Here is a 10000-nt window from a genome sequence, read left to right as displayed (position 1 = left end):
CCGAAACGTTGATTCACACAAATCGTGATACACAAAGAAAATTAAACCCTGTACTGAACACGAGAACTCACAAACCTTTATAGTAGGCCTTAGGTTCTTTCAAGGGAGAATTACTTACCTTACTGCATTATCGTTTTACCACTAAACTGTAAATGATCATAATTCCTTACATTTTGAAATACACTGTTTATTGATATTTACGTTTACATTCCGTATTTTCATATACCCTTCAGATTTTTGGTAGAATAAGCATTGCTTTTAAATCGTGTTTTAAGATTATATCCTAATAGAGAAAGGCCTGCATATATAATTTATAAATGATGTGAAATTTATAATTAAAAACATTTACCCTTCTTCTCAATACAAAATTTACACACGCAATCCAGAAGGTTTGGTAATTTAAGTGGGAATCATAAAAAGCATTCAAAGTGCATATGAAGAAACCAGAACAGGCCCCAAGAGCAATAGCAGAAGCAGAAATAGTAATAGAGGTGGGCTATGCACGTCAGCAAAAGTATAATTTGAACAGTAGTTGGACACTGTTCATATTAAGTTAATAAATAGGTTAGAGTAGAGACTTTCGCTTTCCTTTTGCAAAGCAACGTAGAGATATTTGTTTTCTCCAACACACTTGTTTCGCTCCCCTATTATTATAGTCAACACGAGTATGTTATGGTATGTACAGTGCAAATAATGGCAGGTAACCTGGATTCACCTTCACCGGCTAAGACACACATAATCTAGAAAGTGCTCCATCTCTAGTAAGAGAGAGAAGTTTACCTTTATGGTAAGGTAAAGCTATTGAAAATGCAAGAGAGCAAGACCTTTGTTGACAAGAATAACACACCATTACAAGTCTCTGAAGAATATTCAGGGCGTCTCTGTTTTCATATATGTAAGTCTTGATACTTCTAGGAAAGGTTTTCAAAAATGTAATACAGAGTGAATAACTTATGTCGTATCTGGGAGGTGCACTGTCCAAGGAGGCGAATGGCCAGTGGTGAATGAACATTTTCTGTCATGCAGCTTTGCTGTGTGTGTTTCAAGGCTTGAGCATCAGCTATTGTATTTACTGTTACTCATGTAATTTCGAGGGTATTTTTACTACAAGGAGGGATACCAGAAAAACAATCGTTCTGCCTCTCATTTTCTTGGCATTTTTAGAAACATTATTACTAGCATTTGCGGTGAGTGAGCTTGTGTTTGTATAGGTGTTTTATTAGTAACTGTATTTAGTAAAGAAGGAGTAGAAATTTTGAGGTTTAATCTCAAATAAACTGATCTGTAAATTGAAATGGTAAGTAATACGTGTAGTTTTCATTCTTTCCTTTTCCAGCAACGTGAAATTGTTCTCTGATTAATACCCAACGTAATAAAAAAAAATGCACGAAAATTCCCAGTAGACATTATGATTTGTATTGCATAACGCTTTCACACTGAGATTGAATGACTGGACGCTGTTGTTTTGAAGGAGATTACCAAAGACGATTACTGCAGACAGTAAAAGGGAAAAGCTGCATCAGGTGTTCGTGTTTTGGGAGTGGAAAAAGTAGGGTTACAAATGTAAAAGTCGTTTAGAATCTGAGGGATCAGAGATTGTGCAGTTGGGACAAGAGTGGTTGTAATCTTCTTGGAGGGGAAGGTTGTATGGATATTGCGAGGAGTTACAACTCGCTTTTTTTAGTATTATTAAGATACAATGGGAAATTTTCGGTAATGAAGAAGCAGGGGATAAGGCAAGGTATTGTTAAGTTTGCCAGCATCTTGAAAAATTCAGTTAGGTATTTACGTCAAAGGATGAGATATATATTGGGCAACATTTAACGTTGTCTAATAAGTATGTTATTTTAAATTGTACTGGATAACTATTTTTTCAACCAGTCATATTCTCTCTCTCTCTCTCTCTCTCTCTCTCTCTCTCTCTCTCTCTCTCTCTCTATATATATATATATATATATATATATATATATATATATATATATATATATATATATATATATATATATATATATATATGTATGTATGTAGAGAGAGAGATATATATATGTATATATATGAAGAGAAAGAGAGAGAGAGAGAAAGAGAGAGTATATGTGCAGTAAGAGAGCAAGAGAATGCAACTGGATGAAAATCATAATTGCCCATTATAATTCAGAATGAGCACATCGCCCCTTGTCTTGACCTACTTTCTAGTAGAGCAAATTACAGGATAATGATAATCACATTTGTGAGAGGACCTGGTTGCAAAAGAACAGGCAATAGCAATGACATTGGATGCTCTTTTGAACGGCATACTATTGGCATTGAATAGTGGGCTAGTATAACCTCAAGCCCCATAAAAAAAAATCTGAGAAAATCATTAGTAATTCTTCTAACCATCAAGGTTGACATCGTGAAAGAATGAACAAGAACTATTATCATGCGGCTATATTTATTCATTCCCAACCGACAGCTGTTTCAGGCCTGAACAGTGGTCTTTGTCAGGGCTACGTATATTCATTCCTCCTTGCAAATCTATACATGAGACACTATGAAACAGAAATAAATCCAATAAAACGTCATATATGATAGGGTATTGCCACGGAAGTTACATATTTGCTCAGTGGGAAGAAGAATTTTGAAATATTTTATGACAATTTCAACTTGCTCGTTCCTAACATTAAATTTTAATCAAAATAGGAAAGGGATGGTAAGCTACATTCATGGGTATGCTAATAATGAGAGATCCATTTTGCGAGCTATAATGAAAATGGTATAAAATCAGATATACAATCTGTTCTTGAGATTACTCCGTAATTGTTCTCATAATTTCCCAGCCTCAGAATGTAACATCATCTGCCAACGCCTTCACCAATCATGCCTATAATTCATAAGTGTGAAGGAAAGTAAGAGAAGTAACACAAAATCAACTGCAGAGGCAACATCGCAAATATTCGCCCAAACGTCATCAATAAATGAGTATAACCACATGCAAAGGGTATAAAAAATACCAAGAAGGCAATAAAATATACGTAATTTCATTTCTCTTCATAGACACAAATTCATGCCCCTTGATGTATCACGAAGACCATTTCATAGCGAATACGATCATTGCATCGTTCTCCTAGAATATATCCCCACATACTCAATGGAAGGTTGTCATTTTTAGGAAGGATTTGGTCGAAGAGGGTCATTGGAGAGAGCAGGAAGCCAAACGTGTGCCAGGTGTTCGAATACCGGAAAGGGGGAAACCTGGATTACTATCGTAAAAGTTTTCTAGCTCTTCACCGTACTGATTGCCTACTCTTTATGGATTTAACGACATGCTTACAGTCTCACAGTTCCGTTTTGTTTGACGCAGCGTTAGGAACATTCACATGGAGCATGGTTACCGGTATGCAGTTGTTATATTATCTGCTACAATCCTGTGGATAAGTTAAGGAAATAAGTGTTCATACATACATACATACATACATACATACATACATACATACATACATACATATATATACATATAAACACACCCACACACATACACACACACACATACACACACACACACACACATATATATATATATATATATATATATATATATATATATATATATATATATATATATATATATATATATATATATATATATATATTATACATATATATAACTATATACTATCTAAATGCTCCTAGTATTCCATCAAACAACAACTGCGTGGAGAAATTTCGGTATGGAAGTAGAGGAGGAGATCGTTATCGTCTATATTTCATTTCAGAGAAAAGAGTTAAGGGATAAAACGATATATAATCCACTTATTATTTATAAAGAAAAAAACTAATTCAATATGAGAACGAATTCTAAACTTATATCTGTAGGAATACACGTTTGATTTTTTAATTAGTTTGAATAGATTACATGAATAAAAAATATTTTGTTAAATAACACGAACTGACTGGTAATCTGTAAATTATATAGATATAATAATTTTTTAGTAAGCATAATAATTAAATTATATATAAATTAGCAAAACGTAAATGCATAATAATAGAGCTGTGAAGTAAAATTCCTCTTATTTGTGACTAACATTCATAACTTTTCCCAGTAAAAAAAAAGGGAAGGGGAGAGTAACTTCTATTAAGAAGTTCCCGAAAAAAAGCGGGATAAAATTCTGTTAATTCATTTCTGTTACTTAGTAGATCACACTTTTTAAATGGTTAAGGTGTTCTGTTACAATATACTCGTTATTTCCTGCCAAAATCTTTTCCGCTTACTCAACTTTTATCATTTGTGCACAAACAATGCGCGATGAAAGAAAGTAAACTTCCAAAGGAAATTTACAGTTATGAATTTCTGTTTCCGAGAATAGAAAATACAAAAAAAAATATACAAAATAGTCAGTTATAGATAAAAAAAAATATCACTAAGGTAATTGTGAGTAATATGGTAATTTAATCCCTAAAAAAGGAGTCATGGAACATGAGCAGGAGGTCATTTGTACGACACGCTCATCATTGCTTATAAAAGAAACAATGTCGATTGTTATTATTTATCTTCTGCATGATGGGAGGAAGAATAATGACTATAACCCAAGAAACTACACCTGGTGTTTGTGATTGTTATGGATGTTATTCTAATAACAGTTACGTCAGGTGAAAAAAAGCACAATTTCCTTTAGGAGAGGCGAGAGAAGAGTTAATGCCCACATCAATTTGCCGTAGTCGTACTGTATCATCTCTTTCACACATTATAGAGCGAGTAATAGCCCCGGAGCTCAGGTGTGATGGAAGCCAGTGAAGGGCCATTAGATGGGAAAAAAAAGGAGGGAAACGGCATTCAGAATATCATTCTACCAGTATGGCGGAAACTGGACTAGGCTCTCTACAGATCGAAAGCTTTCGTTAGAGGTTTACACAAATATAGAATTAAAGATGGGAAAGTGTAAATTCTACTACAATAGCATGATATAACATACATTTGTGTTAAATATACTTGGATTCTAAATAGTTCCAAAATCTTTTACAGGAAGTTTCTAATGTGCGCTTTCCTGGTAAAATCTACCTAGACCTAATCTTATCATTCTCTTATAGTATTTGTAAATGACGTTTAGTAAGCTCATGAAAACGAATTGCAACCGATTTATTAGGAAGTAGTTCAAGCTAAGCCTCGATAACAGACTACTCGGAAAACTTCTACATTTATTCCGCAGTTTCACTTTGAAGTTTACTTTTGTAACTTGTAATTCTTATTTTTTCCATATTGTATAAAGTGAACAAAACCATTTTTGTTTCAATTACGCATATTCAGAGACTAACGAAGGGAGAGAGAGAGAGAGAGAGAGAGATCTGCAAGGAAGTAAAGTTCAGAATGATCATGGCCACGTGTATTTATCCAATAACTGGCTCTCATTAACATTCTACTAAATTTTAAATAAGTGCTTCAGGATCGTAGATCATGGTTGTCATATTTAAGATAACGTAAAATCTCTCTCTCTCTCTCTCTCTCTCTCTCTCTCTCTCTCTCTCTCTCTCTCTCTCTCTCTCTCTCTCTTTCTAAGACTTTTCACAGGGAATGGAGAAAGTTGAGATTGGAACATAAATCTTCGGCGTCAGTCTTTGTGATTAGTGTTCTAAGGGATTTACTGAGCATTGTGTAGGCTTGAATATTATTATATCTATAAATGCAAAATAATAATAATAAAGAAAATGCCCAACTGGAAAGCCCCAGGTCCCGATGAATCCATGGTTACTGGCTCAAAAACTTCAAGTCCTACACCCACAAATAGCGGAACAACTCCAGCAGTGTATCACAAACCACCATGAGCCCAAATGATGACCACAGGGAGAACATCCTTAGTACAGAAAGACAAGAACAAGGGAAATATAGCAAGTAACTACAGGCCTATCACTTGCCTACCAATGATGTGGAAGTTACTAACAGGTATCATCAGTGAAAAGCTATACAACTACCTAGAGGATACAAACACCATCCCCCACCAACAGCAAGGCTGCAGAAGGAAGTGTAGGGTCACAAAAGACCAGCTCCTAATAGACAAGATGGTAATGAAGAATAGTAAGAGAAGGAGAACCAACCTAAGCATGGCATGGATTGACTACAAGAAAGCCTTCGACATGATACCGCACACGTGGCTAATAGAACGCCTGAAAATATATGGGGCAGAGGAAAACACCATCAGCTTCCTTAGAAATACAATGCGCAACTGGAATAGAATACTTACAAGCTCTGGGATAAGACTAGCAGAGGTTAACATCAGGAGAGGGATCTTTCAAGGCGACTCACTGTCCCCACTACTCTTCGTAGTAGCCATGATTCCCATGACAAAAAGCTCTTCATCGGGTGAGTCGGTAGAGCTGCGGACTGTCACTCGATGGGCCAGAGTTCAATTCCCCGGCTGGCTGATGAAGAGTTAGAGGAATTTATTTCTGGTGATAGAAATTCATTTCTCCCTATAATGTGGTTCGGATTCCACAATAAGCTGTGGGTCCCGTTGCTAAGTAGCCAATTGGTTCTTAGCCACATAAAATAAATCTAATCCTTCAGGCCAGCCCTAGGAGAGCTGTTAATCAGCTCAGTGGTCTGGTAAAACTAAGGTATACGTAACTTATTTTCCCATGACAAAAGTACTGCAGAAGATGGATGCTGGGTACCAACTCAAGAAAGGAGGCAACAGAATTAACCATCTGATGTTCATAGACGACACCAATCTGTATGGAGAGAGGATCAAGGAAATAGATACCCTAGTCTATGATGTAAGGATTGTATCTGGGGACATCAGGATGGAGTTTGGAATAGAAAAATGCGCCTTGGTCAACAGACAAAAAGGCAAAGTAACAAGGACTGAAGGGATAAAGCTACCAGACGGGAATAGCATCAAACACATAGATGAGACAGGATACAAATACCTGGGAATAATAGAAGGAGAGGATATAAAACACCAAGAGATGAAGGACACGATTAGGAAAGAACATATGCAGAGACTTGAGGCGATACTCAAGTCAAACCTCAACACCGGAAACATGACGAAGGCCATAAACACATGGGCAGTACCAGTAATCAGATACAGCGCAGGAGTAGTGGAGTGGACCAAGGCTGAACTCCGCTGCATAGACCAGAAAACTAGAAAACACATGACAATACAAAACGCACTACACCCAAGAGCAAATACAGACAGACTATACATAACACAAAAGGAAAGGGGGGAGAGGGCTACTAAGCATAGAGGACTGCGTCAACATCGAGAGCAGAACACTTGGGCAATATCTGAAAACCTGTGAAGACGAGTGGCTGAGGAGTGCATGGGAAGAAGGATGATAAAAGTAGACGAAGACCCAGAAATATACGGAGACAGGAGAAGGAAAAACATAACAGAGGAATGGCGCAACAAACCAATGCATGGACAGTACATGAGACAGACAAAAGAACTGGCCAGCGATGAAACATGGCAATGGCTACAGAGGGGAGAACTCAAGAAGGAAACAGAAGGAATGCTAACAGCGGCACAAGATAGGCCCTAAGAACCAGATATGTCCAAAGAACAATAGATGGAAATAACATCTCACACATATGATATGTAGGAAGTGCAATATGAAAGACCAGACCATAAACCACATAGCAAGCGAATGTCCAGTGCTTGCACAGAACCAGTACAAAAAGAGGCATGATTCTAGAGCCTGTGCAAGAAACACCAACCTGAAGGAGTGATAGAAAACGATCAGGCAAAGATCCTCTGGGACTATGGTACCAGAACAGATAGGGTGATACGTACCAATAGACCAGACGTGGCGTTGATTGACAAAATCAAGAAGAAAGTATCACTCACTGATGTCGCAATACATGGGACACCAGAGTAGATGAGAGAGAAAAACATTGATAAGTATCAAGACCTGAAAATCTAAATAAAAAGGATATGGAATATGCAAGTGGAAATTGTACCCATAATCTTGGGAACACTAGGCACGATCCCAAGATCCCTGAGAAGGAATCTGGAAAAACTAGATGCCGAAGTAGCTCCAGGACTCATGCCGAAAAGTGTGCTACTAGAAACAGCGCACATAGTGAGAAAAGTGATGGACTCCTAAGGAGGCAGAATGCAACCTGGAACCCCACACTATAAAAACCACCCAGTCGAATAGGATGACTGATAGACACCCCCCCCCCCAAAAAAAAAAAATAATAATAATAATTATAACGATACGGGAAACTTAGCAAGGACCTTCACTTTAGGTTATTTTTCTCTACTTCCAAAATATTCATCATATTACGTGTATTATTCCTTATAGAGCAACATTAAACTTACAGAAATAAAACGATAAAGTCGTGGTAATCAGTTCTCATATTAAACGTTACAGGAAGAATTAATCTTCATCTTACCTGACAGTAATGTACAACTCGACCTAGATTGCAAGCACACTTTACTTTACCTTCGACAGTAAAGCAGGAAATATGCTCCCGGTATCGAATGCACCACTGCAGTAAAAATGATATTGCCTGTCAACAGAGGTCCTTGGGCAGAATGAGGGCTGTTGGTGGTATATATTTTAGAATTTTTATAAATAACGTTATATCTAAAGAAACTGTGATATCAGGAACATCTGTGGCAAATTGGTTGCGCGTGAATCGTCACTTCCAGTTCAAGAGCATCCACCATTAAATGAAAACTGCGGCTGTTATATATTTTACCAACTGTATGAAAACAAAAACCCAAAATTCTCGGTTATAAAGGTTACCTCGTTCAACTGACAAGCTCCGTTATCACGGTTTTGTTTATAAATAAAAGGGAGATCTGTTGGGCCATCCACTCGTGTTGCCAAATATCAATATCAAAAGAGACCCGGAGGTCTGTATGTCTCGCGGCAACACATAAAATCTTCATTTACTGCAGAGTACCGTGTTGATGTGGACTTTTATAGACCTATAAACGTTCAGTTAACTGCTTCATGTGCTCCCGCCCAAATGTTACAAGTCAGGAAGCGCCTTCCATATTTTTGTGTTCTTTGATTATTAACTGCGCTTCTTTCCAACCTTAGGGGATTCATGTTTTAATATTTTACAAAGGGATCCGGTTGAATATTATGTTAATATATTAGGATAAAAAGCCAATTATTACTGGTTACTCTTCTATTTGCATAGCTTTATTCAGTTTTTATTTGGTTGGATTTAACTAGAGAATTTTGGATACTAAACGATAAATCCTGGCATATTTATAACGTATTGAAATAAAACAAACATATTGATCTTAGTAATCTATTTATCACTTATATGTTCTTTTATAATTCTGTACTTTATAGTACTTTTTCTGTTCTTTTTTTCAAGCCTATGAAATTCATCCTCTTGATCAGTTTATTTTTGCATCCTTTCAGAATAATAAATGATAGACATTAGCTTACAATTATTTAATAAAAAATATTATAATACTTTGGGATAGGTAATGAATTACCATTCTGATTATCTGGGGTATTTTTATATTAAAAAATATTTTTACTTTCGTTGAATGCATCATTTATGATTTTTCCAAATTATAGGGTTAAATAAATATGATTTATTTTAGGCTACCTATCTGTCAGCATAGAAGTTTTATTCAACTATTTCATAGGGTTGAAGTGAGATATATATATATATATATATATATATATATATATATATATATATATATATATATATATATATATATATATATATATATATATAATTATGAGAAAAGGTTCGTGTACAATTACTTACGTCAGGTGTTGAAATAGAGCAAAAGACTGGTTGAGAAAAAATTTGGAAATTGGTATAGCCAAAAGACGGGAAATTTTGTGTGACATAAGCTAGAAATTTGGCGGCACCTGCAATCTAGCGGGTGGTAAAGTTTTTTGATGTTACTGGTCTTGACATTACGACTGGTAGAAAAAAAATTGCTACAAGTGGGCGAGAAAATCATGTAAAACAAAAATTCATAATGTAAGCACTTACATTTATAGTTAATTACTTTTTTTTTTTGTATTTGTTCAAGTAGTACGAAAA

Source organism: Macrobrachium rosenbergii, chromosome 11 (assembly GCF_040412425.1).
Source record: "Macrobrachium rosenbergii isolate ZJJX-2024 chromosome 11, ASM4041242v1, whole genome shotgun sequence".
Taxonomy (NCBI): domain Eukaryota; kingdom Metazoa; phylum Arthropoda; class Malacostraca; order Decapoda; family Palaemonidae; genus Macrobrachium; species Macrobrachium rosenbergii.
The sequence above is the reverse complement of the archived record's forward strand: the minus strand, read 5'-3'. Positions refer to the sequence as shown.